This window comes from Struthio camelus, chromosome 1 (genome assembly GCF_040807025.1).
Source record: "Struthio camelus isolate bStrCam1 chromosome 1, bStrCam1.hap1, whole genome shotgun sequence".
Classification (NCBI taxonomy): Eukaryota; Metazoa; Chordata; class Aves; order Struthioniformes; family Struthionidae; genus Struthio; species Struthio camelus.
In genome coordinates this window covers 219339579-219362644 of record NC_090942.1, presented here as the reverse complement: position 1 = coordinate 219362644, position 23066 = coordinate 219339579, and the positions used below count along the sequence as shown (strand labels likewise).

Below are 23066 nucleotides of genomic sequence, written 5' to 3'. Positions count from 1 at the left end.
ACATACACCTGTTGAATTTTCTAGAAGAGCAAGCTCACTCTTTATGTCAGACTGTCTCCCTCACCCTATATTTTCTTTTACTTTCTGCCGTCTTTCAACGCCCCCATCCCTGTACCATTGAAATAACCTTTGACTGCCATCCCTGCAGAAGGTACAGCCCTGCTATGGGATCCTGCCATATGATTACGGACACAACAATACAAAACAAAGAGCTGGTGCTTCCACTTTAATACACAGTTAAATATCTGCTACCACATAAAATACAATAAACCCATTGTACTTTGTAAAAATCAAATACACACTTAAAGGGATCTACCATGAGAAGGTCTCTCTGTTCATACAGGGCTCTCCAGGTTACGTGTTTTTGCTGATGTGCCAGTAAGGCACATCATGTGACCAAGTTCTTGAACCCTGTGGAGCTCAGTTGATATTTTCCAAAACTGCATTCCTATTGTAACGATCCTAGGTGCAAAATATATTTATAGAATATAACAGTTAGGGATATTGTGCAGATAGACAAAAATTTTAACCACGGGCCTGTCTGGACCTGCTCTGGGTAGATGAGGTATTACCAGTCCCGCTACAACAGTCTTAACATGGTAGCTAAGAATAGAGATCTGAGAAAAGTCTAAAGGAAAAGATGTTAGTCTGGCCAAGTAAGTCCATGTAAGTGCACTTTCATTTTAGTGAAAGAAATTTGTTTGTTGAAGAGAATTTTATATAAGGAATAGTGGAAGACAAATTAAAACAGGAAAATGAAGGCAGGACATCAAGAAATCCTATCTGCAAAGACATTTTTCAGTTTTTGAAATGTTCAGAAGAATTCAAAAATTCTAGAAGAGTCTGTTTTTGCAGGTCTTCCAGACCAAGTTATTTTTATTTCATCTGTACCAATTTGAGCTGACTGCTGATCTGGGTTGGAGCCAGCGCCAGACTTTTATTTTTCTTCTCTTGTGCCTAGTAAACACTTGCTTATTTTGTTAAAATGCAAATATTGTTAAGAACATTCTACCAGTTGCTTACCGGGGTTCAAAACACAGTTGCCTTTAGATTTTGGATTTAGGCATTTTTTTCTGCTTCCAGCAACTTAGACAACCTGTCTGATGGTAGTTAAATACTCAGAACTTCACTTCTAAGTGATGTGCTCCGGGCCATATGCATCCTAAGAGATGATGTCCAGTATGTCAAGACTATAAATATTGTAATCCAGCATAATAAATATACATATATATAGCCTTTAATGTGAATAAAATGTAAATGCCAGCCAATATATGGGATTCATTCTTTTTTGTCATTTGTGCTTTTTATCCTTAAAAACAATCAAAATAAGATGTCTTCACAGACATTTGGTTGTGCAAACCCAATCAGAGAGCTGCTGCAAATTTCTCAACAAATTTAAGGAACGCTGAGATGAAGCTGGTATTTTTGTGTAACTCCTACCAGCCTGTACCACTATACTGGTCTCTGAACTGAAAGCATCGCTTGAGAGAAATCCATGCCGAAGGGGGACTACTTGCAATTCAAATGAAACTTATTCATGCTTTGTGAAGGGAGGTGAAGAGAACTACAGAAATGTCATTGGCAAGAATTATCTTCCTCTTTATGTGATATCTGCAAGTTTAAATTTTTGGTGGGGTGGGGAGAGGACTGCAAGCTCCGTGCTGAATTCCTAAGATCTGATGTGTCTGTCAATGTGCTCTCATGTCAGCTGTAGACCGACATGACAGGAGAGCCTGACAATGAGAGAGCACGTCTTTTGCTAGAGAGTGAACAACTTTGCAAATTTGTCAGTTGAGACAAGAGCCTCTCATCTTGAATTTCAGAGCCTTAATCTGAGTTCTTGCTCTCCTCTCAGTTTTCATTGCCAGTCTGAATCACCTTGTACATTATCAAGATACCTAAGAAGTTTTCCATCTTCTGTTACTAGCCTAAGAACATGCCTCTAAGGTAAGGAATCAGTGTTATCTCCCTTCTACAAATAAAAGGAACTACGCAGCAGAGAAATCCAGAGATCTCCTCAAAAACACATAAGTCTGATTAGGAAGAGGAAAACTTAATCAGTATATCCTGTGTTGCCATCCTTGCTGATGTCCACTGGACTGAGGATTTTCTCAGTTCCTGTATGTGCATTATTCAAAGGGAATTCAATGAGAGTTTAATTGTTTTAATTCCTTCAAAATCTATAGTCCGCTGTCCAATTAGAGGCAGACCAGATCCCCATCCTTGCAATCCAGCCAAATGCTGGTAGTTTCTGGTTTTCATTTTCAGAAATGTAGGTAAAGGAAATAATATGTGGAATGTCAATGACTGTCCCCTCCACCTTCTCTCGCATATACTTCTCATACTTGTGTGTCTCAACCTGCAAGTTTATCATCTCTCTTGCTATAATTTCCAGAAGCTCCGGTCTGTTTATAAGATATCCTAGTTTAAGTATCAAATTTTTGTTTTGATATTACCTTTCTTCAAGGAACTGGATTGACAACAAGAACTCTTTATTATACACTTCAAAAAAATATCCCCAAGCTGGTATCGCATGATCTGTAGCGATGTCTTAAAGGCAAAGACTCTCATCTTTGAGTCCAGCATAGCCCTTTACTAAACTAACAAGACCAAACCAGAGCTGATTTGCAGTTCATATTCAGGGATGACTAGATTGAAAACAGAGTAGTAGTTCTCAGATGGAAAGTAGGAACAATCCTGACCATGAGCCCCTAAGGCTAGAGGCCTTGTATTAGTAGTCTACAGCTGTGTTCCCAGTGAGTGCTCCCACGCTGGTCCCACAGTATCCCAAAGGGCGTTTCCACGCTTCAGCTGCCGAGGCACCGTCAGATTATTGTCAAGAGCAGAAGCAGGTGCACTGCGATGAATAAACATCACTATGGCTCTGCCACTCTCTGGTTGCACCCGTTAATGGACGGACGCACAAATTTGGCTTGGCACCTGCTACTACACTGTTTTCCCCAGTACGTTCCCAAAGATAACGGAGCTCTACTTGATTTACACCAGTTTACACCAGAATTTTGTAAGAGCAGAATCAAACCCTGCAGCTCTTAAGTAAGGAAACCCAAGCACAAAGATAATGGCTTGCACAGCCCTGGAAAATATCAACTTAGATTGTTTTAAATACAAATAAACTCAAGCAAGCTCAAGCAATTAGCTTGGCACAACTCTGAAATGTGTTTAATGGCTGAGTGATCAAAAGGTTTTCCATCAACTTTAGTTGAATCTAACTGGCAAGTAAATCTTTCCTTACACATAATTTTCAAAGTTTGAAGTGACAAATTGGACTGAACTCAATTAAAGCAGCAGGTCCTATGCATTTAATTGCAAGCAGTGTCTATGATTGTGAAGGAATCCAATTCGGAATGAAAACACAGATGTGGATGTGGCAAAGTTCTGTAAAACACAAAAATGCAAAACCAAGTTCAATCAGGAAACAGTTACAGGCAATGTGAAATTGTGTATTCTACCATACTCCTGGAGCACTAGCTGAAGGCAAGTATTAAAATATAAAATTATGGAATATTCACCTGGCCACACCACTCTAGCGCAAAAAAATGTTACGAGAAAAAATAAGCCGATATTTGTAAAGCAGTTTGACTGTGGAAAGTGCATGAAAATACTAATGGTATTTCCAATTACTATGCAATGACAGTTACTTCAGTGAATTAATTCTATAATCAGTTAGGATTTATTAATAAAAAAAAAGTTTGTGCTAAAATTGGTAATTAAAGAACGACTTTGTCATAGGACACTCGGTCATTATGGGGGAAGTGCTTAGGGGGTAAATTTTGTTCTTCAATGCACACACATGGCTCCCATTGATATTAATGGGAGCCATACACACTTTCAAGGGCAGGTTTCAACCTACACTAGGAAAGATAAACTGAAAAGGAAGCAAATATAGCAGAGCAAGTTATTGTTAAAATTGACCTCGGCAAGCACAACATGTGCTAGCATTTTAAGCCCTGCACTCAGTGAAAATTAAAGATGTTAAATAAGCAATGGAATCAATTTTAAGCAATTGCTGTGTGTATTTATAGAAATAGCACCTCCATCAAATATCTAAACAACTAAAAAGGAAACCTATTACTGTTTAATTTCAGTCCTTGGAAGAAGATGATTTCCACAGGAAGGAAAGTGTGAGAATCATTTTAAAAGCTCAGCAGGGAATTTCTGTACAACCTATGAGTTCTGTTTGAAATTGGGGGCTTTTTATATGTATCTGTGTCAGACTGCAGACCTATTTTGGATTTGGAATTTTTTTACCTTCTCTATTGTCATTTCACATCCCGGTTGAGGTTGAATTGTAGATACTATTGTGAAAGGGCTAACCCATCAAAAAAGACTAGAAAGACCCCCCCCCCCAAAAAAAAAAAAATATATATATATGGTTAAACAAGCAAGGTGAATAGAACTATTTGAACTGATAAGATATCCTTCAGAAAGCTGAATGAAACTTTCCAAAAAGGGGAAATAGAAAAGAACTAGTTAAATACAAAAGCATAAAACAGTAGGGGGGAAAAAAAAAACATTATGAAGAACATATTGCTAAAACTATAACAATGAAAACTTTTTTCCCCAGCACCAAAACCAGGAATTCTGCCAGAGAGTTTGTAGGACGGAGAGATGATCAAGAAGTTAAAAGACTATATAAAGTTAAGGTTATAGAGTAAAAAAAATCTTTTCCATGATCAGTGCTGATGAGCTTATGGAAATTGCCACGTCAGAAATTTTCCTTGTGGAAGGGTGATTTGGAAGATCTGTTTGAAACTGGAATATTAGTGGAAGAGTGTTGAGAGAGCGTTTAGAGTGAATCAATAAAATGAGCAGTATCAAATCACCGAGAGCAGATGATATTCACCCAAGAGTTCTAAAGGAGCTCAGTATGAAATTGCTATATTATTAATTATGCTGAAAGATCTTTTGCCTAAAACTACTAGAAGAATGGGATACCAATGTAAAAAAAAAAAAAAAAAAAAAAAAAAGAAGAAGTCCTGGGAATCACAGAATCACAGCCCAAAGACCAAATAAAACATACCATGCAATTAGAAATTAGGTAAAAGTTATAATAAGGAATGGAACTGGGAGGAGCGTAGGCAAATGAGAGACATGGAGAAGATCCAGCCTGGCTTTTGAAGGGGAAAGTCATGCCTCCCAAATCTATGAGAGCTCTTGTTGCTTTCTAAGCTTCTTCTTACACATTCTTCAGCACACTTCATCTACTGCTTACTAGCTTAGTAAGGCTAGAGTACAGTAAGAGAAGGGTAGTCTTAATCATCATAGGAAGAGCTAAACAAGCAAGCTTCCGAAACCTAAAAAAATTCACCTCAGGATGCAAGGGCTGCCCTGTTTATTGCACAGGGAGTAACAGGTTTGGCTGCCTACCTGAGGGGCAGGCATTTGTCCATGCAACACAAGGAGTTTTGGCGCTAGGAGAAAAGGCTCATTTGCTTGAGCTGAGAGTGACTGAACGACGGCAAAGTCCATAGTCATGGCTCACCTGAAGGTGTTGGTACTGTCCCTCCTCCACCGTGGCAGCAGATCACCCCCTCTCTTTCCAAAAGGAATCTTCTTGCACGTTTAACCTCAGACTGATCTATCTCCTCTGACCTATCTCCAACAAAGAATGCAATGGATGTGAAAACGTTTCCAACATCTTCAACTGTAAACACTGATATAAAGAACTCATGGAGCTTCTCTGCTACGGCCTTATCACCTGTGAATGCCACTGTGTCATCAAAAATTCATTGTGGGTAAATGAAAAGTGATACCTGGGAGAAAAAAAAATCTGAAATTTCCAAGCACAACAATTAGCTCTGACCTATCAATACTCAACAACTATAGCTCAGAGTTATAATAGATAGTTCTGTAGACACTACAGAACTGTAGATACAGCATATATAGTTTTATATAGTTTTATAGATAGTTCTAGTTCAGGAGCAATTGAAAAGCAAATTGAATACTAAAAATTATTAAGAATGTGCTAGACAATGTAATGGAATGGATCATGATGTTGCTGTATGACCCTGTAGGACCCTCACATCTCAAATATTCTATGCAGTTCTTGTTTCCACATTGTAAAAAGGATATAGAAAACTGGAAAAAGTGCAAAAAATCATAAGGAGGGTGACCTAATTATGGAACAGCATCTATATAAGGTGAAATTAAAAGGAATTGTTCTGTCTGGAAGAGAATTTGTTGAGGGGGAAGAATGGCGTGGTAATCTATAAAATATGGAGAGGCATGGAGAAGGGATGAATGCCTGTGACGTTTAATAATTCAAGAAACACAGAACATCACTTGAAATGTTTAGTTAAAATGCACTCTTTCCCCAGACAGCCAGTCCCAGGTGTGCGCTCAAAAGTGTCTCCTACCCCACATTGGAGCTACTGGTCTCTGCATGCCTCGCTTTCCCTCACATTTTCAATGTATATGTCTGTTTCTTCACTTGTGTGACGGGAAAAACACCCACAGGGGGACAGAGCTGTACGGAATAGGGGACAGAGAAAAAGAAGATGAAAAAAGGATGGAAGGCTTCTATCTTCCTCCCCTTTCCCAGAGGTTTATCACTGAGAATCAACGAAAATCACTATGCCAAGCAGGAAATCTGCACCGTAAAAGCACCCCTGGGACCCCGGCCCAGAGACAGTGCTGAGATTCCAGGCTGAAAGTTTATGGATACCAATAAATACGTGATTTAGAAAGTGTTCAAGCAAAGTAGTTATGAAGATCCAACTGTGGCGTTTATGACATTAGGAAACAGGAGAACTGATGAGGAACTAGTCAGCTTGCTAGAACACGATATGGAAGAAATAAAAGTTGCACTGAAGGAGTGGTGGCATTCTTATTCACTTACCATGGCTTTGGATCTTTTAGTATTTGAGATAGAATAACCCACAACTTTCTACTGAAAATGCATTAATTTGTTCTATATTAGATGAAAAACATAACTCTGAAATTTCCGACCATTTCAGATTGAAAGTATGACCATTAATGAGTGATCAGACACGACCTTCATTTCCTCTCCCTTGGAATAGGTGAAAACTCTTTGATCATATGATGACTGTGAGATGTTTTTTATTACTTTATGACAACCAAACCAGTCCTAAATCTGAAGTAGTTTGTTTATCACTTGTTTGATGCACCTGTGAAATTTCGTTGTCAACAGTTACTGCTTTAAAGATGATAGTGGATCTTAGCTGTGAATTTAGATATAACTCATCTTTGAGGAAGATTATATTCAGAACTGAGGACACTTTACACCTGAATAAGAGTTTCCACATGGGGTTTTAAGACACTTGAACTGAGATGCTCTAAGTTCACACCTCCAATTAATTTGAATTAATTTTCCTAAGTGTGTAGATGTCAGCTGGCTGCAGAACTCTAGATACAAACAACTTCACACTCTGGCAAAGCCTAGATGTAAACTTGACAGCTTGGATGCATTTGTATTGACTTGAAGCCAGGACTTGAAGCAGACAGAACAAATTAATGTGTGAAATACCCTTAACCAGCAGCTCAGAATTCTGAGAAACAAGTTTTACCAAAAACTGCTTGAGAAAGTCTGAACTCTATTTCAACAGTTATCATGCTTTAATAAAGTTTATCTAAGCTCAGCCTCTGGAAACTTTGAAGTTTGGCTGTCTCTTGATAAAACTTGTTTCATTCCATATCCACACATTCTGTGCTTAAATGGGCTTGGCACACTTCAGACCAGCTAATGCTGCATTAAAGAGCTGTATATGGCACAAAAATGTCAAAGATAGCTTTAAAATGTAATGAAAAAGCTCCGAATGGAGACTTGGAAAAAGATTCTTTTGCTGTTACATATTGGTACATATATTACTGCACTAAGAGATATCAGTGCTTTGATCTTACACGCACCTAAAAATATCCAGCTTCAATAGACTGTTCAAACAATTCTGCTCCCTCACAATGAACCTATATGTTCCCTCAGCACAAAAGAAAATTAGCTTTTACGTCGCAAAATTAAATGCAAGAGAACAAGCAAAATATAGGTCATACCTAGCAAGGCTGCGATCCTGTTAGATAACATACTGCTAAGAAGACTCAGGTCTGGGCAGTGTCAGCAAAGGCAACCAGAGCCTGAAGAAAACAGCACTTCAGTAAATGAATTGGGAATGGACTCAGCGGTGTAGCCCCGCACAGGACTGGGGCCCTTCAGTGGTGAAAGGCAATTTCTCAGATCAGACGCAGGAAAGACCGTCGTAACAACATGTGGTCACTAATGGTTTCATAGCACTTGTCCGAGAATAGTTTTATTAGTCCTGGCGTCCCAGATAAATCCTAATTTGAGTAATGATATTCCACCGACCTACATTCCCTTGCAGTTCGAGCTGAATGAGGCTTTTCCTTCAGTTCGTTTCTCTGCGACAGTTCATTATTGCTGCGTGTTGACAAACAGATGTTGTGCTCCACCCCAGAGATGTGCGAGCACCGCACATACTTTTGTGCTAGCTCTATAATAAAGCCCAGAACAACAGCGGCTGAACCTGCGAGGCTGTACCTTTCATAGACACAGAGCTTTTTGTTGGATTAGTACAGTGCGCTGTGGCCAAAAAACCCATCTGAGGGTCACTGGGTCTTGCCAGGACACTGAATTACGGTGACAATCACAGATTCGTATTACTAAGACCCATAGTCAAAATTTAAAGTGATGATACTAAGAGCCTGTATTATCTGCTATAATTTATTTCTTGTAAGAATTCCCAAACGTTTCTTAAAAATATGCGGGGAAATGATTTTTTATATATATATATATATATATATATATATATATATATATATATATATATATAAAAGAAGCATTTTCCTCCAAAGAGGAAAATTTCCCTCCGTATTTTCTACACAGATAAGCAAAGGCACAAACTTCTTCCAGTATCAGCTTATTGTCACACTCGGCTATCTCTCACACAGGCCCAGCTGTTAGGGTTTGACATGACAGCCCATCACCTCCAGCGGTCATTGCCTGAGAAAGTGGTTTGAAATGGGCCACAAACTGATTGCCAAGACAAAGGTGAAGCAAGGTAGTCGCAGTGGCTTGAGAGCAATGAAGCATTACCAGGTAGGAATAAGTGAGAATATAAAAGAGAACCGGGAAGGCAGGAGACAAGAAAGATGAAAAAGAGGGCAAGGGGGTCTAATGAAATCTTAATGGACTTGTGCTTGTGAGTGGCATTTCTCTGTCACAGCAGTCCTCAGTGTGGAGCCGTAAGACTCTTCTCGACGCATATAATCGCACCAGGGAGACCATATAATAAATAGGAACAGACAAGGCTGTATGCTTTCACAATAAAGTCTCATTATTTAATATCCCTTTGTGGAAAAAAAAAAGCTCATAAACTAATCTAAGCTTTTGGGGAGGGTGAGTTCAAAAGTCGAGTGTGCTCTTTGGAAATAAGGCATGCTGAACCACGAGTCCTTGGCTGGCTCGGCAAAATGATATAGAAGCTTTTACCTTTCTACCAAGAGCTAAATATCTTTTGCAGGATGGTTGCAGTGGTCCCAGGTGATCCTAGTTAACAGGCTGTTTGGAGGCTGACATGAAACAAATTTATCGTCCTAATCCAACACTAGGTCAACAGACTATCTCCCTTCCATGGTGAATAATGTAAGACAGCAGAGAACGAAGAAATAAAAGCAGTATGGAGCAACTGCCTCCAGAAACTGTCTCTTGTGGGAGGTGTTCAGTGTCAACGACGATGTTTTCCATGCTTACATGCTTGGAAGGAGGCTTCAGTTTGCAGTACTGCCATAGTCAAGGAACTTCTAAAAGTATGGGAGCAGAAAGGAGGAAGAAATAACACTGGGCAAAAAATCACTCCAGAGGCAACTCAGGAGTATCCAGCAAGCTCAGCCTGGTTTTCTATCACCAGTCCCTCCGTCTAGCTGAGGTATGTTTTCACTTGGGCTGCGCTCCACAGTGTGACCCGCCTGCTCCTATTACATCGGTTTCTTCTAGGGAAATGAAATATTAGCCTATTTTCTTAACTTCTGTATTAAGAAGACAAGTTAATTTTTCACCCCTCTGGTGAATTATTACATGATCGGTTTATATGAGAGATGTCCCGGGAGTGAGAAAATGAGTCATAACTCATGGGAGGTGAAGCTACTAGTGAGTAATGAAGGATATGAAGATCATTCTTTCCTCTCAGTGCTTGCACAGGCTTGTTCCTCAATTAGGAGGGCAGGGGAATAGGTAGATACTCAGCAGAACCACAAGTCATCTCTGTATGCTGTGATCTTTGTGAAAGAGCCTTACGAAGTTTATTTTTGTTGGAAATGAGTATATGCAGCTATAAAATATATTAAAAGCCCTTCATTTCCTATCTAAGAGCTTCAGTGATGTGCCAGACTGTGGAGCAGCTCTTACAGAAGAGCTTCCTGAGGATGTGGCAGTGACTTAGTCCGTGGCCCCATTCCTCCCTGTTGTTGTATGCCGACTGCCTCTTCCTGTGGGTGTCAGAAAAAAAAGTTTACTCTGCAAAAACCAGCTTACGAGAGGCAGGCTGCAAAAGGTCTCCAAGCCCTTGCTATCACAAGTGTGATCTGTATGAGATGGGGAGACTGCAGACAGAGTGGAAATACTGTCTTTAAACGCCCTGACCTGCCTTTATTCTCCATCACCTGCCCCCAGGCTGCCTCTTGTTGTTGCATTGAGTGTCTTCCTGACTAATTCAGTTACTCACAGCACATAGTAGCCAGGAATTGGAGTGGGGCCTTGGTGAAGAATTTTGGCTCCTGGGGATGAAACGGGATGCGCCTGTGCAGACAGTAGCTCATGCAGCTGAGTGGGAAGTAATGGAAAACACTGAGGAGCCTCAGGAACTGCAACTATCAAGCAGTATTTCCCCTCAGTCACCAGAAATCTTCAAGATTTGCTTTATGGCATAACGAAATTGCTGGCTTTTGGAGTTACACTGCCTTCTGGTGAAGCTGTCTTCTGGCTAAGCCAAGGTAACCGCAAGAACAGGTAGTTTTCTTGCTGTTGCTGGTTTTTGGGACCAACCATATGTGTACTCTGAAATTCAAATATCTCTGAGCCCCTGGAAAAAAGGTGCATCCAGATAGCTTCAATTTCCACTTTGTTGAAGCAGTTTTTCTCAATAGGCTTGCTACCCGTATTCCTGCACTGCCTATAAAGTTTACCATGGCTGTTAAGGAAAGATAAATTTGCAGATATAAATGGCCACTGAAAACAGAGACATCGATCTGTGGAGTAGGATCATCTCCAGGACTGGATCCAGCTCACTAAAAATTCATTCTCATTTGCTCAACTCATGACCTTTGATGTACTCAGCGCACCGTATGAATTTTGGGGCAGGAGGAGGAGAGGGAGCAAGAATAAGACCTTCTGGAAGACGAGACCCAAACTGGCAGCAAATCTCAAGAAAGCTAGAAACCTCACATCTGCTAATAGCACAGTCTAAATACACAGTTTTGTCCTTCGTGCTGCGAAAACCTGTAGCAGCTGGCCCCCTGCTGTGAATACGGAATGAAACAATTTATTACAAAAGGGACCTCTCTAAATCAATCTAGAAATCAGTACCAGAGGACTGGATGCAGATGTGACAAGCAAGACTCTGCACCATCCAGCATACAACAGTTTGTTTGCTCTAGCAGCGCCTGATGGATTCTTCTTAAGCATCTGAAAAGGCACCCGAACACACTTTTAAGTGGCAACATTTCAAAATCAACAATTACAGGAGGCTGTTTCCTTCCCCGCCTTTTACAGATAGATTACTTGGCACATTTTGAGGACGCAGGCAAGTACTGTGTAAAAGTTGTTTGTTTCCCTTGGTGTGCAGACTTGAACAAAAAATCTGCTAATACGTCTGAGAGCACACTTGAATGTTTTACCTTCTGCCCGCTCACACACGGGATGCCTGCAGGTCATGCGAGTGCACCTTTGCATATCTGGTCCCTCTGATTCCTCAGATACGTACTGCTTGCTACACATATTTTTCCCATAACGTGCCACTGATTTCAGTTGTATTCAGAAATGATTGCCCCCTGAGGTTAACACAGTCAATGAAAGTCACCTGCTTAAAGTAACTTGAAATTTGAAGGCTGCCTAGCATCAGCTTCCACCCGTCCTTTTGCTCCTACCTGTACAACCTGTTCTCCTCAAAGCCAAACACCCTTCAAAGCCTCTTCTTCCAAACAGCTGTATTTGTAACCCTGCCTCTGCAACAGATGCAGACAAAAAAGATATGGAACAAGCAACCCCTGCTTGTGAGAGACTGTGGTAAGATCGTCACAGCTATATCACGAGTCACATTTTATATAATTCAAGTTTGAGCTGAGGGAGGGGCTGTATTAAAATATTAAGCGGTACAAATGAGCATGTTCCACTTATTCAAAACACAAGATTGGGTACAGAAATCCCAATGGGTTAATCTTCTTAAATTAACAAATTCTTCAGGAAATGTATAAATAAAGTGCCTTCAGGAACAGGATGAAGATTTTTAGGATATAGCCAAGCCCAAATCTACAATGCCTACTCGTATTTCATGGAGCATCGTGTAACTGTGAAGGCTGATTGTTTTACTGGGGGATGTTTCCAGCATTCGTGGTGAATGCCAAATTAATCATCAGGCAGCATGCTGGAAATGGAGCCTTACTAAAGCGGAGCAAAATAGGATACTCTGGCTGGGGATTAACTCATCTAACTTCAGCCATGTATAATACGTGTTCATGTGAGATTGCTGCATGGGCCAGGGGCACCTTGGGGGCCAGGAGAAAAGTACAGAAAAATGTTCATGTTTCATGGAAAACCATGACCAGCCTTAATTTTTCTTTCTTAGATAACATCACTGATAATAAAAGATTTTGCTAGAAAATCTGGATATCCTGTTTAACCTCATGGGTCAAGACTGTGTTCTTCATGACACAGATATTTCACATTTTTTACACCCTCATGTTCACGGCACAATATGATCAAAATATTGTTTACATGCTCACTACCTGCTGTTGATACTACTGTGATACATAATTCAGGTGCAGGAAAGCTAGAAAACCAGTGTAGTGGGCCCAAGTTTTGGTACATAGTGACTAATCATTTTTAAAAGGAACTACAGCAGGCCACAGCCTGATGCCTCCCGCAATGTTAGTTATAAGACAATCTAAATGGGAGAAAGATATTATAAAGGTCTGTTTGTCAGGAAAGTTTCACTCAGGTTTTTGTACTGTATCAAGCATCAGATACAACTCCGTATATTCCCTGGTACATAATAAGATGCAAATTCTGCCTACATCTCTTCCCGTCAGCTCATTTGTAACATATTCCCCCAAGTGGATTTCTAGTGTCTAAGAACAGGTTGACCTTAAGGCATAGCCTTCCTCTCGGGGGCATTTTCCGTGCATCACTCCATTACCTAGCTGTTCATTTTCACAAAGCTAACTATAACCCCTAAACTTATAAGACTTTTGTCTGCAAGACTAAAACTTGCAGGTAGCCTGGTTTACATCACAGAATCACAGAATGGTTGAGGTTGGAAGGGACCTCTGGAGATCATCTAGTCCAACCTCCCTGCTCAAGCAGGGTCATCTAAAGCACACTGCCCAGGATCGCGTCCAGGCTGGTTTTGAATATCTCCAGCGAAGGAGACTCCACTGCCTCTCTGGGCAACCTGTTCCAATGCTCTGTCACCCTCACAGTGAAGAAGTTTTTTCTCAGGTTCAGGTGGAACTTCCTGTGGTTCAGTTTCTGCCCATTGCCTCTTGTTCTGTTGCTGGGCACCACGGAGAAGACTCTGGCCCCATCCTCTCGAAACCCCCTCCCCTTCAGATACTTGCAGACACTGATGAGATCGCCTCTCAGTCTTCTCTTCTCCAGGCTGAACAGGCCCAGCTCTTGCAGTCTTTCTTCATAGGAGAGGTGCTCCAGCCCTCTAATCATCTTGGTAGCCCTCCGCTGGACTCTCTCCAGGAGTGCCATGTCTCTCTTGTACTGGGGAGCCCAGAACTGGACATTTAATAAAAATCACAGGCATTGCTCTGAATTAGCTCATTAATGTGAGGAGCGTGGTGACACTGAGCTCAGCCTTGCAGCTTAAATGAAGGTTCCTGTCCCAAAGATAGTATAGGGGGCCCAGCTCAAGAGTAACTCCTTGAAATTTTGTGCCTTATGTTTATAACATAAATGAGTGAATGAGTTATGAGAGCCTAACAGGTTGCCGTGTGTCAGATAAGATGTATTTTTGATCGGTAACTGCCTATGAGCAGGCTCCTAGTCTATCCAATTGGAAGGTACTGTGACTTTAGTAAAGGCCTTTGAGTGAAATTTAAGCTGAAGTGCATTACATCACTTTTAGGGCGGGCTGGGAACATGCCCCATAGCTGCTACTGTGGCTCACAGTCGGGGGTAATTTGTTGAACAATGGTAAATCAGCTTTGTATCTGTGAGTCCTATGGTTTAACAGTTCCTTCTAGCCATGGACCCCATGAATCAAGTCTCTGAACAGAGAACAAGAAGGAAAGGGGTAAAATAACAACAGGGTGAACAGCAATGGTCTGCCAGTGTCACAGCTCTGTCCCCTTATTTTTATTTTTATAAAAAATAAAAAATAAATTTTTATTTTTTTCATATTGAGGTATTTTTGGAGCAGCAGTCAGTTTTTAAGACCCTCTTACCAGGCAGAGCAAAGTCCTAACGCAGATGTACTTCAGCTGGTTTAACTACCGTTAGCATCTGTTTTGCTCCGTTCAGGCTTTTGCCTACCCTTGCCAAAACAATTCAAGCAAGGGTTAAAACGCTCCTAAGTGCCTCTGGTCCGCACTAGTGGGCTTGATCAGTTTCAAATTGATTTAGTTAAACTGCCACGAGTTTTCTGATCTTTGCAAGCTCTTAACTAATTTAATATACATGTTACTGAGACTATACAGTTTTGCGTCTACGGTGCTTTTGCAGATTAGAGTCACACTTTCGACAGCCAAAGGACCCTATATAATGTAAGATGATAGTTAGCACTTTCTGCCTTTTGTTTTGCTAAATGTCAAATCAGCTTGGGACATGAAGAAGGCAAATATGCTGTGGACACTAACAGACCCTAATTCAATCCCTTCTGCATTCAGTTTTAAGTACTCAAAGCACATATCTTTACTCAATTCAGAGAGTTGCAGAGGCAGCTAAAATCTTCTTGGGAGGATAGGCATTGTCTAGTTTAAATTCTGAGGTGAACTATTTTCATTTTTAACATGGGAAGAGCCATTTGCTTGGATGAATTGTTCTTGGAGTGATTCTTCCCACGTACCTTTCCCTCTTTTATTAAATGGCTAGTTTAATTGATAATCATTTTTGCTGATTCAAGAGATGTTTTATGCTAAAAAGAGTTGTACCTAACCCATATAGAGCATATTCAATTAAAAGTTTTTAAATTTGCAATGTTTGATTAAAAAGAAAATCCACATGTGTGGAAATATTTACGTAGGGCACTGCAAAGATATTTCTTTGCAAAACATAATGAACATAACCTGGTTGTCTTTAGTGTTTTATCCAGAATGTAGCATCTACAAATGCTCATCAAAAGATAAGGCAGCTGGCTACTGGCTTCTACCCAACTATACTAACCATATGTAGAGATTTTTAAAAAAAGAAAAAGAAAAAGAAAAAGATACCCCATTACTAGACGTTTCCAAATCAATGAGGACAAAGTTAATCTGATTCATTAATCCTACAGTTCTGTACCTCACTCCTGTGATGGGGAAGAGAAAAACGATGAATCTGACTGATGATGCAAATTCAGATGTGACCAGCCATGCAGAGAGGAGAGGAATGGGAAGTGCTTGGTGAACCTTACTGATGTGGGCCTTTTTGGGGAACAGTGTGAAATTAGAGAAACAGATAGAATCTGGAAAGTGGTATCCTACTGAGCAACATTTCAACAGAAGAAAATTTGCCCAACGAGCAGCTAACTGTCTGTACAGCTCATTCTGCCGTGAAAAGAGAGTCCCATAAAATGCAATAGGGATAGAACTAATAAAAGTCTCTAGAAGTTACTTTAGGAAAAAAAATGGAAAAAAAATCTCCCTTACACAAAATATTTAAGGAATTGTTCTGTGGCAATTTTAAGATGGTCAAAGGAATTTAATAAAGAGTTACATGTTTCGGAAGATATTTCTGTAAGGCAGCTTTTTATAAGGAAGTTATCATTCTCTTGATGTAGTCCACAGTACATTCCCAGAGGGATTAATAGAACATAATTGTCAAAATAAAGGAAAATATCATAGTTTGGCTTTGCAAAGTGATTAGATGTAGCTAACATATACAGTGCAGTAACAGTCTTCTACATACAGCATATACGGAACACACATAGAGGAACCAAAATTGCATTTTATGCATTTAGCATCCTAACAGTCAAACCTAGATAACTAGAGTATATAGGACAAATCCAAAGGTTTTACTGGTGAAGGAACGAGACAAGAAAGGTTACAAGCCCAAAAGGGATGGATATTGCTGCAGTCACCTACTTCTTTAAACAAAACAAAACTATTCTCCTCTCCTTGACCCCATCATCCGGCTATCTGGTGACCTTCTTTTGCAGTCAAGTGCATTGACTTCCTAAACTTTTCGCCTAGCTGCAAGAATGCGCTAGAAAAAAAAAATCACTCTTATGATAACAAAAACGGGTTTTGGGAAACTTTTTGTATTCTCTGTTTTGTTCCAATCATAATTCCAGTATAGAATAACTGAATTAGGAAATTACAATAATTTATGAAACATCAAGTCTATTTCTTTACTTTGCAGTTAATATCTTTATTTCCCTTGACATAACATGAGTAACTTCTGTGTTTCAGATGATGTCACATTCAGATTCAGATGTCAGATTTGGATGCATTTATTTTGGATCAATTGAATAACTCACAGTTAACACTTAAATGATTAAATGTCATCTACTTGAGCTTCTTTAAATCAGAACTGGAATTTGATTAGCTTTAGAGGTACTGCTTTATTGCTAGACAAGAGTCAGCCACAAAAAAAAAAAAAAAGGTAGTTAGAAGAAACCAAGTGGTTATCAGTAATCTACTAACTTTTTAGTGCTAATTCCTACCAAAAAGAGTGAGAGTCTGAAAACAGACATAATAAAAAGAAATATTAGCAGGAAAACCACAAGTACCAATTTCCATGGCAATGTGACTTTTGTCTGAATGGACTTCATACCCGCTCTTGGCAATTGGACTTTTCAGCCGTGTAAGTCAAAACATCTACCGTATCAGTCTCCAGCTGAGAAGACAGAACAGACAGGTGCAAAATTAGTAAGGGCTGATAATATGAGTTGTGCCAGAAATGAATGACAGTCTGCATACTTTGTGTGATTTGCCCAGCTAATTATATTGGCATTCAATAGCACTATCGAGTTAAGGACCTGTCAACATTTCTTCCAGAAAAATGTGTTTGCAGGATTTTATAATATAGCTGTAAGGAAATAAATTCTAGACTGAATCTTGACACAGGCGCCTAAGTACTTAAGAGGTATCTGCTTCTATCAAACAACACACAAACTGCATTCAGCATTTAAAAAGTCAACACTAGCCAACACAGTAAGATAGAGAAACAGAGTATTTCTTTCTATTTACAGCTGGAGATAACTTCATTAGCTGTTATCCTAATGCAATTTTTAATGGAGGAAAGTATCAGGCAAATAAAGTATTTTCATAAGCCACCTTTCATTTCTATGATAGCAAGCATCCTTTCTTGTTTCATGGTTGCAGGCAAATGAATTAAGACTGTTATTCATTCTCCTGTCCTTTCCCTTTTTCCCACCTTTTCCCTTACCTGGCTTTAGTTCTTCAAATCTAATAACAAAACACATGCCATGTGAAGTGGTAGTTAATGTACTGGCTAAATGATACTAAAGTTAGGCTCACAGAGTTACATTTCAAAATTCATGCCTGTTCATAAATAAGCTTTAGTATGGGAAGTAAACACCAAGTGCAGACCACATCATCCTCTTGTTCCTACCAAGCTGTTCAAAATCTACATCTTCAGGCATGTAAGGCAAATGCCAAGCCCTGGGAAAACGACAATGTTTCAAACACGTGATGATGAAGAGCTATGAAAGGAAATGTTATCTAATTTAGTAACAGGTGCTGTCCCTGTGCTGCTTTTCATTTCAGAAGCTTAACTCTTAATTTGTCTCTCGCTGGTACTTATGCTATTTATTGAACAAATTTATATTTCTGTACGCTTAGGAAATACATTAGTTGCATTATTCATGGAAACGAGAGCAAGAGAGCCTTGTTACTCTTGTGTGCAGAATCAACCAACATAAGAAAGAAAGATAATTTTTGCATGATTTTGAAGTGACAGTCACAGATGTCTACTTGTGTACATTCGTGCTTGTTTCTACCAATGCATTTTTCAGTAGTTTCTGTTATTTACTTTTTTTTTTTTTGAGTATAGCGTCTTCCTTTTCAATTCCATGTGCATGTAATATCCAGTGACGTGAATTTATTCATTTCAAGAAAAAATAAATTTAAAATACAATTCATTCTTTTAACTCATGCTTTGGAGTGGCAACAAGACATCTTTCTGTCCGGACTCTTCCTTGCAGTATATTCGTTTTGTGGCACAAAGACAGAGTTAATGTTTGCATACAGCTTGGTGCAACAGCAGAAATGGGAACACACCCTAGGTACTAATTCTCAGAATGGACTTTACCATCTACTTTTCTGCACAGATGAGAGTTGCTAGAGCTGCATGAAAGAACGACACGTTTTTCCAAAACCACACAAATCACCTGGGCTCCCCAGTACAAGAAAGACATGGAGCTCTTGGAAAGAGTCCAGCAAAGGGCCACGAAGATGATGAGGGGACTGGAACATCGTTCGGAGGAAGAAAGGCTGAGGGAGCTGGGCCTGTTCAGCCTGGAGAAGAGAAGACTAACAGGGTATCTGATCAACATGTATAAATATCTGGCGGGAAGGTGTCAAGAGGATGGGGCCAGATTCTTCTCAGTGGTGCCCAGCGATGGGACGAGAGAGAATGGGCACAAACCGAGACACAGGAAGCTCCATCTGAACATGAGGAAAAACTTCTTGACTGTGAGGGTGACAGAGCCCTGGATCAGGTTGCCCAGAGAGGCAGTGGAGTCTCCTTCGCTGGAGATATTCAAAACCAGACTGGACGTGATCCTGGGTAGTGTGCTGTAAATGATCCTGCTTGAGCAAGGGGGTTGGACTAGATGGTGTCCAGAGGTGTCTTCCAACCTCAGCCATTCTGTGATTCTGTGGTTCTGTGACTTTTTTTTTTCATAAACTTTTCAAATGAAAGAAAATCCAAAATAGGCTTCAATTTTCAAGGCTGAAAAAGTTTTTCTCTATTTATTTTCTTTCTTCCCCTCCCCTATTTTCTCAGAAAGGAAGTACGTAGAAGGATGCACAGGTGACAACCGAATGTCAAAACTTTGACCTTGAACAGTTTTGCCTGTAAGAAAGCATAGCTGCCAGCTTAAATTCATAAAATGCGCATTCATCTGAATGTAGCCTTTTTTCTTAGTTTTTAAAAATGGCAACAACAACATGAACATCCAATTCTTGAAAATTTCCTTAAGGTTTTTGACCAATTTTGTCTTTTCAGGATTCCTTTCTCAGAAGTTCCACCAGTTTTACCCCCAGCTCCCCTGAGATCGAAGAGCTAATTGTTATTTGCACTTTCAGCAAGGTTTGTACTGTGCTCCTGGCATCATAGTCATGCAGTCTTATTACTGTTCTTATTCTTCTTTTCTCTGAGACTATCTTGATGGTCCCCAATGGGCGGGTAATGAATGATAATACACTCAGGCTGCAGCCAGCCTGTGCATGTATATATACATATTTAGAAGACTGCTTGCAGTATAGAAGATTTAATAACGTTCAGATTGCTCTGGCTTCTTCTTTGACCCATGACCTTTAGAAGAAGTTACCCTCAGAATTGTACTCCTAACACTTCCCGCCTCTGTTCTTTCACAACTTCCGCTTTAACTTGGAGCATTAGAAGCATAACGGGTTCAAAGACAAGGTTGATGAAAAATGTTACAGATTTTCAGTCAAAGCAGTTGTAATATCACAAAGAATGACGCAATCCCCATCCATAAAGGTCTTTAAAACTTCTTCAGGGAGTGAAATGCATTTGAGTAGAAATTGAAGGAATTTTGGGTAGAGTTTTTGAGAAATGGGCATGGCTTAGCTCTCTAGCTGAAGTGGAAGCCGTGTGACTCTCTTTGCTTTCCTTTTCATTACCACTAATATTTATTAAAAATATATTTTACTAATAAGAAAGGAAATATGTAATACGTAATATTGCAATAGTAGTCAGTGTACATAACTGTGTTCTTGGATGTAGGTATGGCCAAAACTGCAAAATAGCTAAAGGTGTGGTACAGCAGCTGATGTTCTTGCCAGTTTCCTTTCTCTCATAGCCCTGTTTCCACTAGTAAGCTATATTTTATCATTCTCACAGTTGTACTTAAAAAAAATTAAAAAGTTAGGGGAAATTAACGTTGTGATAATATATTTGAGCACAAGGTCCTTGAGCTGAAGACTGAGAGTTTTTTCAGGGGTTGTATTATATAGAGTTGCCCCGCGCATTATATTTTTACCTCCATACCTTCTTTATACTTTTACCTGTCTTGTCAGAGATAGGACATAGGGCTAAAAGGAGAAGGTTTTATCCCATATAGCCATTCTTATATTTATATGATGGACTGTAAACTTGTTTAGTAAAACGTTTTGGGTTTATGAGGATTATTTTTAACCTGAGCCATGCAAGCAATGTGGTTTATGGTGCTTCCCTGATGCAGCAGAAGCTGGAAAAGGATAGGGTAAGTGATGGTGAGGAGGAGGAAGCTGTAAGGGTCTGAGGGTGCAGAGATGTCTCAACTTATTTTTGGCCCAGATGACAGTTTATCATGTACCTTCAATATTAACAAAAAGAAAGATACTCTTGCTTCATCCCAGCTCTGCTATGCCTCCCTGTTTGTGTACGAGGGTGCTGTACTTCCCCCCGATAAACCGATTCCCACTGTGCTGGGATCCAGGATGCATAACAGACCTAGCTTTTAGAAAATAAACAAATGATGAGTATTTTTTTTCTATTTTCATTTGTTTTCTTGCTTGTTTTCTTCCCCATTAAATGAGAAGCATAACTGGGTTCCCGTATAGTGCAACCCCACAGTGGTTCTGGCACAGCTGAGGGGATGACATGCTTCAGTGTGTGCATGGGAAATGTTTTAAGCTCATATTGAGACCAAATCCTTTGTCAGATGAAACCATGGCTCCTGCCATGGGCATCTACCCCTGAACAAACCCATCTAATTCTCTAACTGAAGCACATTTACTAGCTGCTTTACAAAAAATTTCTGAAACACTGAAGAAACTCAATAATCACTGTTTTAATTTGGTAGCTAAAGGCTAGTAGTCATATATATCTGTAAAAAATAATGGGAAATCATGATTACTAAGAAGGCTAGGTAATTTTTACTTTATACTTTGTTGTCTCACCCACCTCTGACTCCACAGTTGCTGGCCCTTTGCATTCAGGCATCAGCCTGTGACAGCCACAATTAGCTGAAGAGCAGAAAGTAGCATCTAGCTGCCATCACTTATTCTATAATGGCATCCCAACTGCAGCAGAGCCACTGGCTTATATCTGCTCTATCTGAATTCAGACAACATGAGCTACAAGTGTGACTTTGGAGACAGAGAAGGGAATTCACCTCACCCAACTTCAGGACCACAGTTCAGTAGCAGATGAGGACCCGTGAAGGTCAGTGTCTACGTTTACGTTGAGTGTCTAAGCTCACAGTAGCCAGTGAAGATAAAGAGCTGAATTCAGTTGCCCAAGGATAGTTATCCTGTGCCATTTGAGGTAGCCTGGGATATTCAAGATGTGCAGTGAGGGTTGACTGACGTGACACAGAAGATCTGTGTCCTACTGGAGAAGCAGATGGAAGGTGAAGGAGACACCCCAGGGCATCACAGAGGGTGTGAGATGTCTACACAAGCAGCTGAATCAAGCCCGTAGCGTACACGTATGTAAGCAGCCATACAATAAGAAATATGCTATGCTGGAGCTGAGTCTGAATGCCTGCAAGGGAAACGTCTATGTACAGCATACACCGAGACTTGTCTAGGTCTTAATTGGGAAGCACAGAAATAGGAGGCCGGTAGACTCCACCAGCGTGGAGCCCAGGGCTGAAAACTCAGTTAGGCACAAAGTACAGATACAATGTATTTCACATATGATACTGAATTTTTCTTGGAAGATTTCTAAGTTTTGTAAACTCATGACTATTTTTATATTTCTTTTGCGCCAGAGATGGATCAAAATCCTTCCCTAGAAAAATGGCTGAAAGCTATTTCCTGTACAGAAAACCAGCAAAAGGCCTATGCACTATCTCTTCCCATTTAAAACTTCGAATCAGGGTTTTCAGATATGACTTTAATTTTACCTAGGTCTTGTTCTGGCTCTTCATATCAAATCAAACAGTCAAACAGGACGGAAGAAAGCACCATCAGTGAAGAGCTCCTACTTAAGCACAAAGATTCTTGGCTATTCCTAGACCATAAAAACTAATTTAAAATCCTGATAATGAATGTCTTGTTTGTTCAGTACTTCTATAAAACAATACCTCTTTAAAAGTAGTTGATAGTCATTCTCTTTCACACAGTCATATTCCATTCCATTCCCTTAGGATCAACAACAAAATTTCTACAGCTTTTGAAACTGGAATTAGTACAATCTAAAGCTATCTCCTCTCACCCTGACTGGTCCAGCAACCCCAAGCCTATTATGAAGCTTTTTCAAAACATTTTTCATTCTGGTCTAAATACTTCAGCCATGATATCACAGCTCTTAAAACAGAACAGGCTCAACATTACTCCCTCCTCACACATAAAAGCTTTAGTATATTCATCATTGTATTTGAGTCATTTCATGGTACCTATTATTTAAACATTCTGTTCTTTGGCCACTGTATTTTTCAAGCAATCAAGAAACCTTTTGCTAGCATAATATCCATGGCTTTATATAACCAAGCCCTATTCAGACAAGCCAACACATT

The 23066-nt window shown here is 39.9% G+C and overlaps 1 long non-coding RNA gene across 2 annotated transcripts in view; it reads right to left on the bottom strand.

The window, feature by feature from the left end:
- The window catches only part of LOC138065656 (uncharacterized), a 1053146-nt gene that overhangs the window by 63596 nt on the left and 966484 nt on the right, over positions 1 to 23066 (bottom strand). The window contains exon 7 of one of the 2 annotated variants that reach the window (XR_011138764.1): positions 16957 to 17248. The exons of the other annotated variant lie outside the window; for it this stretch is intronic. This is a non-coding gene — a long non-coding RNA (uncharacterized lncRNA). Of the gene's footprint in view, positions 1 to 16956; positions 17249 to 23066 lie in introns of those variants that run through there. 2 annotated transcript variants of the gene reach the window in all.